This window comes from Cupressus sempervirens, chromosome 5, assembly GCF_028749045.1.
Source record: "Cupressus sempervirens isolate cs-2001-9-10 chromosome 5, ASM2874904v1, whole genome shotgun sequence".
NCBI lineage: Eukaryota > Viridiplantae > Streptophyta > Pinopsida > Cupressales > Cupressaceae > Cupressus > Cupressus sempervirens.
In genome coordinates, this window is record NC_143122.1 from 724,931,515 (window position 1) to 724,947,732 (window position 16,218).

Here is a 16,218-nt window from a genome sequence, read left to right on the forward strand (position 1 = left end):
ACAAAGGTATGTGAGGTTGTTTCTTCAAAATTTTCAAATGAGATATATACCGATTTCAAACTTTGTGAAGATGAAATTAAATACCTTGACACAAAAACTGGAGAATATAGGATGGATTCTATTAGTACTCTTCCATTTTCACCTCATTCCTATGAGTTACCTTCACATGAGACAAAACCTTCTTCTTTTACTAAGATTGAGTGTGATACTTTGGTTGAACCTTTACTTCCTATGGAAGAAGAGGAATAATAAATTGTTGTTAGAAATTGGATTTACAAAGAAGAAAATGATGATGGACGATCTTTGATGTTTATGATGATTATGATGAGGAAGGGTATATACTTGATCAACATGATATATGTGATGATTTGTTCCCTTTTACTAATCTTCTTTGGGGAGACAGACATGGTTCAGTTAATGAAGCTTGTACTTCAAAAATTTAGAATGATTTAGATATAGAAAATAATGATGAAAGAACATATTCAAATAGGTATGAATTGGATGTATTTTTAGAGCCTTCTACAATTGATTTGGGTATTGATGTGATTCATGCTTATGATGCTCAACCCAATATAGTTAATGAGATTTCAAACTCACATATTCCTCATGATTAGATTCTTTGGTTATTAGACGACTTTATGATTCAAGAGAAATTGAGAGGAAATTGATAGAATATGATTTTTCAGTTGCCAGTGAGGATGTTATTCATATTTACAATCTTGAGTCTTTAGAGGTTGAGATTCCATCTGTAGTGCCTACCCTCGTTCACATCTTTTCTAGACTCATTGTTGCTATTATTATCAGACTTTGATGGACTAGTTTTATGTTGATGGTTTAGTGGTATTGTTTTGAAACTATCAGATATTATGATATGGATTTAGTATTATGTGACTTTACATTTCATGTATGTATGATGATCATTACATTGTTTTCAGTTATTAATGATGATTAGTTAGATGGTTTATTATATCATGTGTTTTATTATGGATACTTACCCCATACTTGCATGTGTATGGTGTGCATGTTTTCTTATTATATGGAATTTCTGATGTGGTTAAGGAAGGGAGTCATAGTCACCTACTTAGTCGGGATCTACACGATGCACCACTTCCTGCCATTGTCTGTTTAGCTTAGCATTATATATTGTATGTACATGCATGATTTTTTTGCAGGTTGCAGGTATCGGGTATCGACTTCTTTGAGTTGCCAGGATGAGCGTACCTTATTACACTATCTCAATGATAAGAGAAGGGAGATAAATTCTCAAGTCCAAATCCCAAACCTAAAAACCATTTGTCCTAGTGAGTTAGGACAAGTATCAGAGTTGAGTACCCACTGAATGTGTCAGATGACATATTTCATGATTTTTAACCCTTTAGACTAATTTTGTATGATTTGTTCTATGATGGGTTTTCATATTTTATCTTGGAGGTCTATGGTGAATTTTCTATTAATTAAGTCTTAATAAATAGATTTAATTAATAAATTAATTATTTGAAAAAATTAGTAAAATATCATGATCTTTAATATTTTGATTATAATTAATCAAATGAGAATTAATTAAGAGAAAATAATTAAATAAAAGAAAATTTGAAAATTAAAATTAATAATAATTATAAAATAATAATAAAGTAATAAATAAATAATAATAATAAAAGTTATAAAAAAATTAAAATGAAAGTTACAAAAATTAAAATGGGAGTTATAAATATTTAAATAGAAATTATATAAAAAGCAAATTGGAGTTATAAGCTTGCATGGGAATTAACACACTTTTCTATTTCTCATGTGTCAACAACAAGGGGGTTTGTGCATCAATTAAGCACATGGTGTCTACAACCCTATGGCTCATATTGAAGGTTGGAAAAGACCCATGCTTAGTTGGTGACACCTTCTAGCTATTTTTAGAAGCATTCTAGAGGTTTCCTGATAGCTCTTTATATTTAGGCATTCTTAGAAGCTTAGACATAGTGTTTGGAGTGCAATTGGAGCATTGGAGGATTCGAGAGTTCCGAAGAAGGGAGCTTGCTCTGCAGGTTTTCTAAGGAAGAGCAAATTAGCATCAAAATCCGGGTAGATTCTTGTCATTTTACTTATGCTATTTCCACATCATGTATTCCCTGTCTTCTTCATGTCTTCCATATGTCTTCTAAGGAATTTCATATTTTTATAGTATGCATTCTCAATATGGGCAATTAAATTTATTTGAGAATTTTATATACATAGATCTAAAAGGAAAATGGGGCTAGGGTTTAAATTCATAGCCAACCCATTAGATGATTTATTGCATAAATTTTGAGACCAAATAGTTTATAGAAAAAAAATTCTAAAAAAAATGGGATCTTTAAATAGATTGTGTATATGCTTATTATTAAATATATTTGTTTATATCTTCGTATCTGCATATATATATATATATATATATATATATATATATATATATATATATATATATATATATATATATATATATATATATATATATATATATATATATATATATATATATATATATATATATATATATATATATATATATATATATATATATATATGTTGTGATATTTAATTAAATTCTACATATATATATGTAAATTCCTTTAAAATGAAATTTTCATACGTTTCCTAAAAAATTATATATGAAAAGTCATTATTTGAAACGATTTAAAAATACGTATATTTATATAAGTTTGAAATCGTACATGATAAATGATTTGTGAAAAATATATTCGTATGTGAATTGTTGATTTTTTTCTTTAAATTTTTTTTTAAGAAGGGTGGGGGTTTTTACACGACCCGACCCATTCTTTAAGAGCCGTCGGCAACGGGCCTACTATCGCAGGCCCTGCGACAGAGGCAGGTTGCACGACGCTGCCATATATAAATGGCAGTGCAAGTTTAAACTCGCCTATGATTATAAATGCATTCGGCTTGTTATATGTCGATTAAACATAATTCGATTTTGTGTTAAGAATTTATATTAATTGTTATATATACATTTGTAAATATTGTTATATGTTATTTATTATATATATATGTAGATATATGTATATGTATATATATATAATATTAATTTATATGTATATATATATAATATATTAATGAAATTTTAATATTTAAAGTTAATTAGAACTTTAAATAAATAAATAATATGGCTTATAATTAATTAAATTTATCTTAATTAGAATTTAGTCTAATTAAGGTAAATTTAAAAGTTATAACATTTAAGTTATCAAATATTTAAATCTTTCTCAATATTATAAAATTGAGTTAGTGAAGAATGATAACTCAATACCAGAATAACGTATAATGTATATTCAAAAAAAAGAAAAAAAAAAACATTCAGATAATTGAGTTCTAAGAGTTAGAGGGAGAAACTTTTTATCTATTAAACAAATACATGGGTTAGGTGAAACATGAAATTTCTTCACTTGATATAATTTGGAAAAACGTAAATTGAGACTTTTAAAATTCAAATTTGAAAACTTAGCAAAACCAAAACATGTGTTTACATTGTGTATTCTTTATGCTATTGTTTTGGGTTTTGGGTTGACTAGTGTTGACCGGTTATAGGATGTCTACCAGAGGCTTGGGGGTTATGTGATTGTGATGTCATGATGATGTTTTAATCTCGATCTTTATAAACCCAACCATGATTATGTGATGGAATGCTCTGTGTATTGGATGTGAATACTGATTGTTATAGTTGAGATTCTTATTTATGAGACACTTGACTTAACCATTAATTTTGGTCATTGATCAGTTATCCTTGGTTGTTTTCTAAGTCACCATGATGGGACTGAAATGTGGATTTATTCTTGATGATGTCATGTTGTGACATGTTTGACTCAACCATTTTTGGAGTCTTCGATCGGTATGATTTGAGATATATTTTGGTTATTGAGAATCATTGGATACTTTTGATTATTAGTGATGCTTTAGTTGCCAATAGAGAGCTGTTGTGGTCATGATTTTCTATGGATGTTTGCTCATGGATATTTGATGCTTTTATGCATATTTGATGATTTTATTATGGATTATTTTTGTGATTTTGAGATTTATGATACCATGAGCATTAGGGTAGGATATCTGCATGTAGTGTCGGGAACTGGCTTGCAATGGGGGCCGGGGCCCTAAGAGGCTGCCAAGGTAACTCATTGTAAGTTGGATTAATAAGTGATAACATTCACACCTAATACTAACTGAATGAACCTAAAAAGATAAGAGTTTTGGTTCTCTCCCATGCCTTGAGTGCTTGTATAGGCTAGGATGGGAGTAGTGAGAACGCATGGTTGCGACCTTGCATTCCATAGTATGCCTTGTCAGTATGAGAGGATACTAGTGGCCGCATGAGATCTGTATGGACCTGTGGAGTTTAGCTATCTGGCAGGGTAACTTGTACGAGATAAATGCGATGACACTTTCCCGCTTGCATAGTAGGTTCCTGTATGTTATTGTGTACCTCTGGGAAGTAGATGTCAGTTTCCTGATTGGAACCTTTGAGTTAGTATACTTTTAGGATTCCTGGACTTATAGAGATTTGTGCTATGTGTTATGGATAGCCTGTTTGGGATTTGAGATTATCTCCTCAGCACGGTGGGAGTGGACCACTTAGGTACCACATGGTCGGGTGGTAATGTATTTTTCACTCTTATCATTTGAGATTTATTGAGACATCGTGGCTGATGCTTCCTTCATGATGGTGGATATGTATCCTTTCATTGATGATTTGCATATGTTAGATGATGTTATCTTATGCTTATATTTGCATGTTAGATTACTTTCTACATATGATGTTGTATATGTTAGGAGTGACATTCCTACTGTGTTAATGCCGATGATCTCTTTGGTGATTTGGGATGTTACACATAGAGGGATGGCTAGGGCCCATGATGGTCTAATGATGCTATTAATGGTTGGGAGGAACCATGCACTTAGTTTATTTTGTTTGATCTTTATGATGGATGTATATGTCTTCTATGATGATGTATCATGTGATTATCTCTACTTTGATGTATCATGGATTGGAATAGGATGATGTACCTTATTCTACATATGTATATTCTTTGAGCTTTTCATACCCTGTGACATGTGCAGAGGATGATTGAGCATTTGGAAATGTAATGTTTAAACATTGGACTTATCATCATTATTTCATGTGGATGTTATATTAGACGGATTCATGTATGTTAGTTGACTTAGATGTAATTCACATTAAGGGGTCTTTAAAGAATGTAATAGGTTATGTATGTTATGTTTACTTTCAAATGGACATTGCTATTGCTTCTGTTATTATGTACAAGTTATATGTGGTATTTACTTTCATGTTATTTTTAAAAAAGAATGTTACCAAACTTAGTGAAATTCTAGGTTAATTCTTCGAATCCCTTGGCGGGGCATTACATTTGGTATTAGAGCCCAAGTTTCTACATTGGGAGCTCTGGGTATTTTGGAACAACTAGAACTGTGAACTATTAAGTGTATCTCTTCAACTTGAAACTAGGTGAACTGAAACAGAACCTGAACTGTTACTTGAATATTTTTCATACTTCAACACTTAATGTAAATTTTACTTAAACTTAAACATAGAATTGAACTTAGTCTATTGCAAACATGTGTCTTTTGATTGTAATAGTACCTTGTTCTATTGTAGGATGGTGACTGGGACTAGGTCTTCTATTAGAGGCCGTGGTAGAGGCCAAGGAAGAGGCCGTGGTCATGGCAGAGCTGTCAGTGCCCATGAGTTTTCCCATGAGGGATCGGCTCATGTAGAGAGTAGGGAAGAGCACTCTAATAGTTAGCAGGAAGAGAGCCATAGAGAGGACCAAGCTGAGTCTAAAGAGGTTGGTTTGAGACAGATGATGCAGACTATTTTAGAACATCTAGCTCCTGTTCAAGAATAGCCTAAAGTGCATCAGACAGAACAAGAGCATAGACCCAGATCTAGAAGTCCTCGGAAGGATCGTCAGAGGTCCATTGTGTCCACTCAGATCAAGGATCTTTCAAGATCCAAGGTCAAGCCTTTCAATGGGCAAGGTTCTAGTTATGTGGCCGAGCAGTGGCTGATTTCCCTCAACAAGATTTTTTCCATGCAGGATTTTGACAGCAATGTTAAGGCAAGATTTGCGATTACCAATTTGAAGAATTTTGGGGCCACTTGGTGGACGATTGAGGAGAAGAAGCTGGGAATCAATATGAGCAGTGTCACGTGGGAACTATTCTTAGAGAATTTTCATGAACGATTCCTACTAGAGGAATGGAAGCAGCAAAGGGCAGATGAGTTTCATAATCTCAAGCAGTACACTATGTCAGTGACTGAGTATGAGCATAAGTTTTATGAGCTTATGTCTTTTTCAGGATTCAGTGAAAATTTAGCTTAGTTGACACAACACTTTATTAGGGGTTTGAACAACCGTATAATTGGGGGTGTTAAGGTATTTGAGCCAAAAACTCTCAAGGATGCGGTACTTCGAGCAATACTTGTTGAGAAAAGAGTCAACCTTGGTCAAGGTGGTTTTGTGGGAGCACCAGCAGCACCAAGATCTAAAGGCAATTTCAATTTAGGTGGTAACAAGAAGTTTTCTTTCTCTAAGGGAAAACAGTATCAGCAGCAGTCTCAGCAGACGCGGTAGCAGAAGGGATCAAATTCTTAGGCTCAAGGTGGTGGCAAAGGTTCTAACTTCAAGAACAACCACAATTCTCAACACAATAAACAAAATCAACCCAATCGGCCAGCTCAGAGCAGCCAATCTTTTGTTAGCAGGAACAGTCATCAGTAATCAAATGTACCACCTATGGGTAGAGGATCTGGCAAGAATAAAGAATTTTTTTCATGTGGACAGATTGGACATTATGCAGCTTAGTGTCCACAGTGGGCACCTCAGTTTTTAGGACCTAGGCCTACAGTTTCAAAGCCTACAGTTGGTGATACAGGTAGAGCTCATAGAGTATTTGAGGCAGTTGATCATCGTTAGGCAGATCATCAGGGAACAGTGGTTGAGACCACAGGTGCTATTCGAGGTATATCTCTTTCAGTATTGTTTGATTCAGGAGCTACAGATTCATTTATTTCACCATCTATAGTTTCTAAGTGTAAGCTGGATGCAATGAAGCAAGATCATGGTTGGCAAGTGGAACTAGCCTCAGGCATAAAGGTCTCCACAGACTCTGTAGTTCATAAGTGTGGGCTTAGTTTAGGAAGCTTTGATACTGCAGTGGATCTTCGAGTCATACCCCTTGGTTCCTATGATGTGGTTTTAGGCATGGACTGGCTTGGATCTCATAGAGCCAGTATAGATTGCAGGAAGAAGATTATTTTGTGCCAAGATGACCAAGGGAATGATGTGAGGATGGTTGGGATACCAAGGCCTATATCTCTACAGATGATTTCTACTATGCAAATGAAGTGGAGTTTCCGTAAGGGATGTCAGATATTTGCTGTTATGGTAAATGATCTTGATGAGGAAGATCCTGTGAGGAAGACTTTGGATCACCTGATTTTGTAGGAGTACATGGATGTTTTTCTAAGTGAGATTCCAAGCATGCCTCCTAAGAGGGACATTGAATTTAGTATTGATCTAATTCCTAGAGTGGAGCCTATCTCTAAAGCTCCTTATCATATGACTACTCAAGAATTGGGTGAGCTACATCTTCAGCTAGAGGAACTTCTGGCCAAAGGGAGCATTCGACCTAGCGTATCACCATGGGGAGCTCCAGTGCTCTTTGTGAAGAAGAAAGATGGTTCTTTGCACCTTTGTATTGACTATAGATAGTTGAATAAGGTGACTATTAAGAATAGGTATCCTTTGCCTAGGATTGATGACTTATTTGATCATATCAAGGGAGCTACAATATTCTCCAAGATTGACCTTAAGTCAGGATACCACCAGCTTTGTATTAAGGAAGCAAATATTCACAAGACCGCTTTTCGAACTCGCTATGGGCATTATGAGTTCATAGTGGTACCTTTTGGTTTGACTAACGCTCCATCAGTGTTCATGAGTTTGATGAATGGTGTTTTTCGATCATATCTTGACAGGTTTGTACTTGTGTTTCTTGATGACATATTGATATTTTCTAAGACTCAGAAGGAGCATGAGGAACACCTGCGGTTGGTATTGCAGTGTTTGAGAGACAATCAGCTTTATGCCAATGCTGCTAAGTTTGAATTCTTCAAATCAAAGATTCAGTATTTAGGGCATGTCATCTTAGGTGATGGTATTTCAGTGGATCCTACAAAGATTCAGGCGATAATAGATTGGCCTAAACTGACTAATGTGTCAAAGATTCATAGTTTCATGGGCCTAGTAGGTTATTATCGTAGATTTGTCCAAAACTTCTCTAGGATAGCACATCCTATCACTTCACTTTAGAGGAAAGGAAAGAAGTTTTTGTGGACAGAGAAATGTGAGGAAGCATTTCAGAGGCTCAAGGAGCTTTTGACTAGTTCACCAATTTTAGTTGTACCTGATCCAGAAGGTGATTTCATGGTGTGTACAAATGCTTCTCTTGAAGGGATTGGAGCAGTGTTGATGCAAAATGGACGAGTGATTGCGTATGAGTCACGCAAGCTCAAGGATCATGAGTTAAATTACCCTATGCATGATCTTGAGTTAGTAGGAGTAGTTCATGCTTTGACAAGATGGAGACATTTTTTGTTGGGGCACAGATTCGAGCTACATAGAGATCATCGTAGTCTTCAGTACATTTTTACTCAGCCTAATTTGAATGCTCGCTAGAGACAATGGATGGAATTTTTATGCGAGTATGATTTTGAGGTTAAGTACATTCAGGGTAAGGAGAATGTGGTGGCAGATGCTTTGAGTCATAGGAGACATGTGGTATCATCGATGACTCTTAGTATGGATTTGAGGAGTCAGATTCTTCAGGAACTTCCTATGGATTCATGGTATCAGGAAGTGTGCACAGAGATAGATTCAGGAGGACCCTTGGAAGGTAAGTTTGCAGGTTATGTTCGAGAATCAGATGGTCTTTTGAGACATTTGGGGAGGATTTATTTGCCATTTTTGGATGAGCTTCGCACCCTGATTCTAGCAAAAGCCCATCGTACACCTTACTCAACACATCCAAGTGTCAAGAAGATGCATGCGGATTTGAGACATTTGTTCTTTTGGTCCGGGATGAAGCAAGATATTGCTGACTTTGTGGCTAGGTGTCTTAAGTGTCTAAGAGTTAAGGCAGAACATCAACACCCAACTGGACTTTTGCAGCCAAATCTCATTCCTTCTTGGAAGTGGGATATCATCTCAATGGATTTTATAGTAGGATTGCCTATGACAGTTTGACATCATGATGCTATCATGGTTACCATTGATCGGTTGACTAAGGTGGCATATTTTTCACCTATTAGATCTTCCTACACAACAACTTCTATAGCTCATGTCTTCATGTGTGACATTGTGAGACTACATGGTATTCTTAGAAAGATTATTTCTGACAGAGATCCTGTATTCACATCCGCATTTTGGACATCATTGCACCATGAGCTTGGAGCGTAGTTAAACTTCAATTCGACATATCATCTAGAGACAGATGGTCAGAAAGAGAGGGTGAACCAGGTTTTGGAGGATATGTTACGAATGTATGTGATGGATAGGCAGACACATTAGGAGGACTATCTCTACCTAGTGGAGTTTGCTTACAACAATGGGTATCATAGTTCTATTGGCATGGCACCTTTTTAGGCTTTATATGGTTGTCCTTGTCGTACACCCTTGAGTTGGGACAACCTTGAGGATTGCATCCTGTTGGGTCCTAAGATGCTTTGTGATATGGAGCAACAGGTAGTGCGTATCTGTGAGCACTTGACTACGGCACAGGATAGGCAAAAGAAGTATGCTAATGCTCATAGGACAGATAAGCAGTTTGCTATGGGTGATAGGGTTTTCTTGAGAGTGCGACCATGAAAGAGTCCAATCCGATATGGAAAGGGTTCTAAGCTAGCACCTCATTTTGTGGGACCATTTGAGATTCTAGAGAGGATTGGCCCGGTTGCTTACCGCCTTGCTCTACCACCCAGCCTAGCTCACATTCATGATGTTTTCCATGTTTCAGTGCTTAGGCAATATATTCCTAATATTGTACATGTTCTTGATTGGAATGCATTGCAGATAGAGGACGGGCAACTGGCTTTGGAGCCGGTTCGTACTCTGGAGCAGTGGGGGTTGACCCTCAGGGGTCGAACCATCAAGTAGGTAAGGGTCCAATGGGACCCTACTGATGATTCTTCAACTACTTGCGAGGATGCAGCTAGATTGAGGGAGTTATATCCCTACTTGTTTGTAGGCTTCTGGGAGTAAGCCTAACCCAAGGGGGGGTGGATGTAGTGCCTACCCTCCTTCACATCTTTTCTAGACTCATTGTTGCTATTATTATTAGACTTTGCTAGACTAGTTTTATGTTGATGGTTTAGTGGTATTGTTTTAAAACTATTAGATATTATGATATGGATTCAGTATTATGTGACTTTACATTTCATGTATGTATGATGATCATTACAATATTTTCGGTTATTAATGATGATTAGTTAGATGGTTTATTACATCATGTGTTTTATTATGGATACTTACCCCATACTTGCATGTGTATGGTGTGCGTATTTTCTTATTGTATGGCATTTCTGATGTGGTTAAGGAAGGGAGTCGTAGTCACCTGCTTAGTCGGGATCTACACGATGCACCACTTCCTGCCATTGTCTGTTTAGCTTAGCATTATATATTGTATGTACATGCATGGTTTTTTTGTAGGTTGCAGGTATCGGGTATCGACTTCCCTAAATTGCCAGGATGAGCGTACCCTATTACACTATCTCAATGATAAGAGAAGGAAGATAAATTCTCAAGTCCAAATCCCAAACCTAAAAACCATTTGTCCTAGTGAGTTAGGACAAGTATCAGAGTTGAGTACCCACAGAATGTATCGGATGACATATTTCATGATTTTTAACCCTTTAGACTGATTTTGTATGATTTGTTCTATGATGGGTTTTCATATTTTATCTTGGAGGTCTATGGTGAATTTTCTCTTAATTAAGTCTTAATAAATAGATTTAATTAATAAATTAATTATTTGAGAAAATTAGTAAAATATCATGATCTTTGATATTTTGATTATAATTAATCAAATGAGAATTAATTAAGAGAAAAGAATTAAATAAAAGAAAATTAGAAAATTAAAAGTAATAATAATTATAAAATAATAATAAAGTAATAAATAAATAATAATAATAAAAGTTATAAAAAATTAAAATGAAAGTTATAAAAATTAAAATGGGAGTTATTAATATTTAAATAGAAATTATATAAAAAGAAAATTGGAGTTATAAGCTTGCATGGGAATTAACGCACTTTTCTATTTCTCATGTGTCAACAACATGGGGGTTTGTGCATCAATTAAGCACATGGTGTCTACAACCCTATGGCTCATCTTAAAGGTTGGAAAAGACCCATGCTTAGTTGGTGACACCTTCTAGCTGTTTCTAGAAGCATTCTATAGGTTTCCTGAGAGCTCTTTATATTCAAGCATTCTTAGAAGCTTAGAAATAGCGTTTGGAGTGCAATTGGAGCATTGGAGTGATTTTTAACCCTTTAGACTAATTTTGTATGATTTTTTCTATGATGGGTTTTCATATTTTATCTTGGAGGTCTATGGTGAATTTTCTATTAATTAAGTCTTAATAAATAGATTTAATTAATAAATTAATTATTTGAAAAAATTAGTAAAATATCATGATCTTTAATATTTTGATTATAATTAATCAAATGAGAATTAATTAAGAGAAAATAATTAAATAAAAGAAAATTTGAAAATTAAAATTAATAATAATTATAAAATAATAATAAAGTAATAAATAAATAATAATAATAAAAGCTATAAAAAAATTAAAATGAAAGTTACAAAAATTAAAATGGGAGTTATAAATATTTAAATAGAAATTATATAAAAAGAAAATTGGAGTTATAAGCTTGCATGGGAATTAACACACTTTTCTATTTCTCATGTGTCAACAACACGGGGGTTTGTGCATCAATTAAGCACATGGTGTCTACAACCCTATGGCTCATATTGAAGGTTGGAAAAGACCCATGCTTAGTTGGTGACACCTTCTAGCTGTTTCTAGAAGCATTCTAGAGGTTTCCTGATAGCTCTTTATATTTAGGCATTCTTAGAAGCTTAGACATAGCGTTTGGAGTGCAATTGGAGCATTGGAGGATTCGAGAGTTCCGAAGAAGGGAGCTTGCTCTGCAGGTTTTCTAAGGAAGAGCAAATTAGCATCAGAATCCGGGTAGATTCTTGTCATTTTACTTATGCTATTTCCACATCATGTATTCCCTGTCTTCTTCGTGTCTTCCATATGTCTTCTGAAGAATTTCATATTTTTATAGTATGCATTCTCAATATGGGCAATTAAATTTATTTGAGAATTTTATATACATAGATCTGAAAGGAAAATGGGGCTAGGGTTTAAATTCATAGCCAACCCATTAGATGATTTATTGAATAAATTTTGAGACCAAATAGTTTATAGAAAAAAAATTCTAAAAAAATTGGGATCTTTAAATAGATTGCGTATATGCTCATTATTAAATATATTTGTTTATATTTTCGTATCTGCATATATATATATATATATGTAAACTCCTTTAAAATGAAATTTGCATATGTTTCCTAAAAAATTATATATGAAAAGTCATTATTTGAAACGTTTTCAAAGTACGTATATTTATATAAGTCTAAAATTGTACATGATAAATGATTTGTGAAAAATATATGCATATGCGAATTGTTGTTTTTTTTCTTAAATAACCTTTTTAAGAAGGGTGAGGGTTTTTACGCCACCTAACCCATTCTTTAAGAGCCACCGGAGGCGGGCCTGCTATCACAAGTACTGTGACTACCGTCGCAGGCCCTGCGACAGAGGTAGGCTGCATGGCGCTGTCATATATAAATGGTAGTGCGAGTTTAAACTCGCCTATGATTATAAATGCATTCGGCTTGTTATATGTCGATGAAACATAATTCAATTTTGTGTTAAGAATTTATATTAATTGTTATATATACATTTGTAAATATTGTTATATGTTATTTATTATATATATATATGTAGATATATGTATATGTGTATATATATATATATATATATATATATATATATATATATAATATTAATTTATATATAAATATATGTATATGTATATATATATATAATATATTAATAAAATTTTAATATTTAAAGTTAATTAGAACTTTAAATAAATAAATAATATGGGTTATAATTAATTAAATTTATCTTAATTAGAATTTAGTCTAATTAAGGTAAATTTAAAAGTTATAACATTTAAGTTATCAAATATTTAAATCTTTCTCAATATTATAAAATTGAGTTACATAGCAAAACCAAAAAAATGTGTTTACATTGTGTATTCTTTATGCTATTGTTTTGGGTTTTGGGTTGACTAGTGTTGACCAGTTATAGGATGTCTACCAGAGGCTTGGGGGTTATGTGATTGTGATGTCATGATGATGTTTTAGTCTCAATCTTTATAAACCCAACCATAATTATGTGATGGAATGCTCTGTGTATTGGATGTGAATACTGATTGTTATAGTTGAGATTCTTATTTATGAGACACTTGACTTAACCATTAATTTTGGTCATTGATCAGTTATCCTTGGTTATTTTCTAAGTCACCATGATGGGACTGAAATGTGGATTTATTCTTGATGATGTCATGTTGTGACATGTTTGACTCAACCATTTTTGGAGTCTTCGATCAGTATGATTTGAGATATATTTTGGTTATTGAGAACCATTGGATACTTTTGATTATCAGTGATGCTTTAGTTGCCAATAGAGAGCTGTTGTGGTCATGATTTTCTATGGATGTTTGCTTATGGAGATTTGATGCTTTTATGCATATTTGATGATTTTATTATGGATTATTTTTGTTATTTGGAGATTTATGATACCATGAGCATTAGGGTAGGATATCTACATGTAGTGTCAGAAAGTGGCTTGCAATGGGGGCCGGGGCCCTAAGAGGCTGCCAGGGCAACTCATTGTAAGTTGGATTAATAAGTGATAACATTCACACCTAATACTAATTGAATGAACCTAAAAAGATAAGAATTTTTGTTCTTGCCCATGCCTTGAGTGCTTGTATAGGCTAGGATGGGAGTAGTGAGAACGCATGGTTGCGACCTTGCATTCTATAGTATGCCTTGTCAGTATGAGAGGTTACTAGTGGCTACATGAGATCTGTATGGACCCGTGGAATTTAGCTAACTACCAGGGTAACTTGTACGAGATAAATGCGATGACACTTTCTCGCTTGCATAGTAGGTTCCTACATGTTATTGTGTGCCTCTGGGAAGTAGATGTTAGTGTCGTGATTGGAACCTTTGAGTTAGTATACTTTTAGGATTCCTGGACTTATAGATATTTGTGCTATGTGTTATGGATAGCCGGTTTGGGACTTGAGATTATCTTCTCAGCATGGTGGGAGTGGACCACTTAGGTACCATGTGGTCGGGTGGTATTGTATTTTCCACTCTTATCATTTGAGATTGATTGAGATATCGTGGCTTATGTGTCCTTTGTGATGGTGGATATGTATCCTTTCATTGATGATTTGCATATGTTAGATGATGTTATCTTATGCTTATATTTGCATGTTAGATTACTTTTTACATATGATGTTGTATATGTTAGGAGTGACATTCCTACTGTGTTGATGCCAATGATCTCTTTGGTGATTTGGGATGTTACACACGGAGGGATGGCTAGGGCCCACGATGGTCTAATGATGCTATTAATGGTTGGGAGGATCCATGCACTTAGTTTATTTTGTTTGATCTTTATGATGGATGTATATGTCTTCTATGATGATGTATCGTGTGATTATCTCTACTTTGATGTATCATGGATTGGAATAGGATGATGTACCTTATTCTACATATGTATATTCTTTGAGCTTGTCATACCCTGTGACATGTACAAAGGATGATTGAGCATTTGGAAATGTAATGTTTAAACATTGGACTTATCATCATTATTTCATGTGGATGTTATATTAGATGGATTCATGTATGTTAGTTGACTTAGATGTAATTCACGTTAAGGGATCTTTAAAGAATGTAATCGGTTATGTATGTTATGTTTACTTTCAGATGGACATTGCTATCGCTTCTGTTATTATGTACAAGTTATATGTGGTATTTACTTTCATGTTATTTTAAAAAAAAAATGTTACCAAACTTAGTGAAATTCTAGGTTAATTCTAGGAATCCCTTGGTAGGGCATTACACCATCATTGAGGGTTACTCTTAATGGATTAGTGACAAATGAAGACTACAAAGTTATGATATTACAAGAACATGAGTTACTTGATGAGTAGAGAAAAGCTGCCTTTGATCACATGAGAGTTTATCAAAACTATTGTCTAAGACTTATAACAAGAAAGTTCTCCCTAGAGAGTTTTCAGTGGTAGATTTTGTTTAGTGTGAGAATCCTAAGAATCACAAAAATAGAGCTCAAAAAGGAAATTTGAGTTTAATTGGTTGGGTCCTTTTATTCTTATAGTTTTTTTTGGATCGAGTGCCTATTTGTTGTCTACACCTGAGGGATATCAACTCCCTGATCCTATCAATGTGCTTCATTTGAAAAAGTTCTATCCCCAATGTTCATTCTTGCTAGGGGCATCTATACATATTTATGGGTCCTAATTTTTTATTTTTTTTAAAGTGTTGAATTCATCAAGATATCCATGGAACTAACTCGACAAATGATTTTGATAGAGATTTACCTGGAGGAATTCAACACTACTCTTTTCTGCCTAGATTGGGGCAGATGATTATTGTACCTGCGACAAGTTAATGTGTGATTTGTCTTTTTCTGGGTGTTGATATTTGTCTTTTACCTTTATATATAATTCATGAATTTTATATTTGCTGAAAACAGTTTGGACAAGCCTACAATTATAAGACTTGTAGTGACATTTTGTGTTCTAGGCATTGTAAGACCCTTGATCACATGTTGAAGGAACAAGAGTTGGATGCTTAATCTTTATATTTTTGACATAAATCAATCTTCATACACATTTTATCTCATGGATATTTGACTTAATGGACTTGTCATGTATGTGGACACACATTAGTCAAAGAGGGGCAAATGTAAGCACACAAAAATGGTCACCCTAA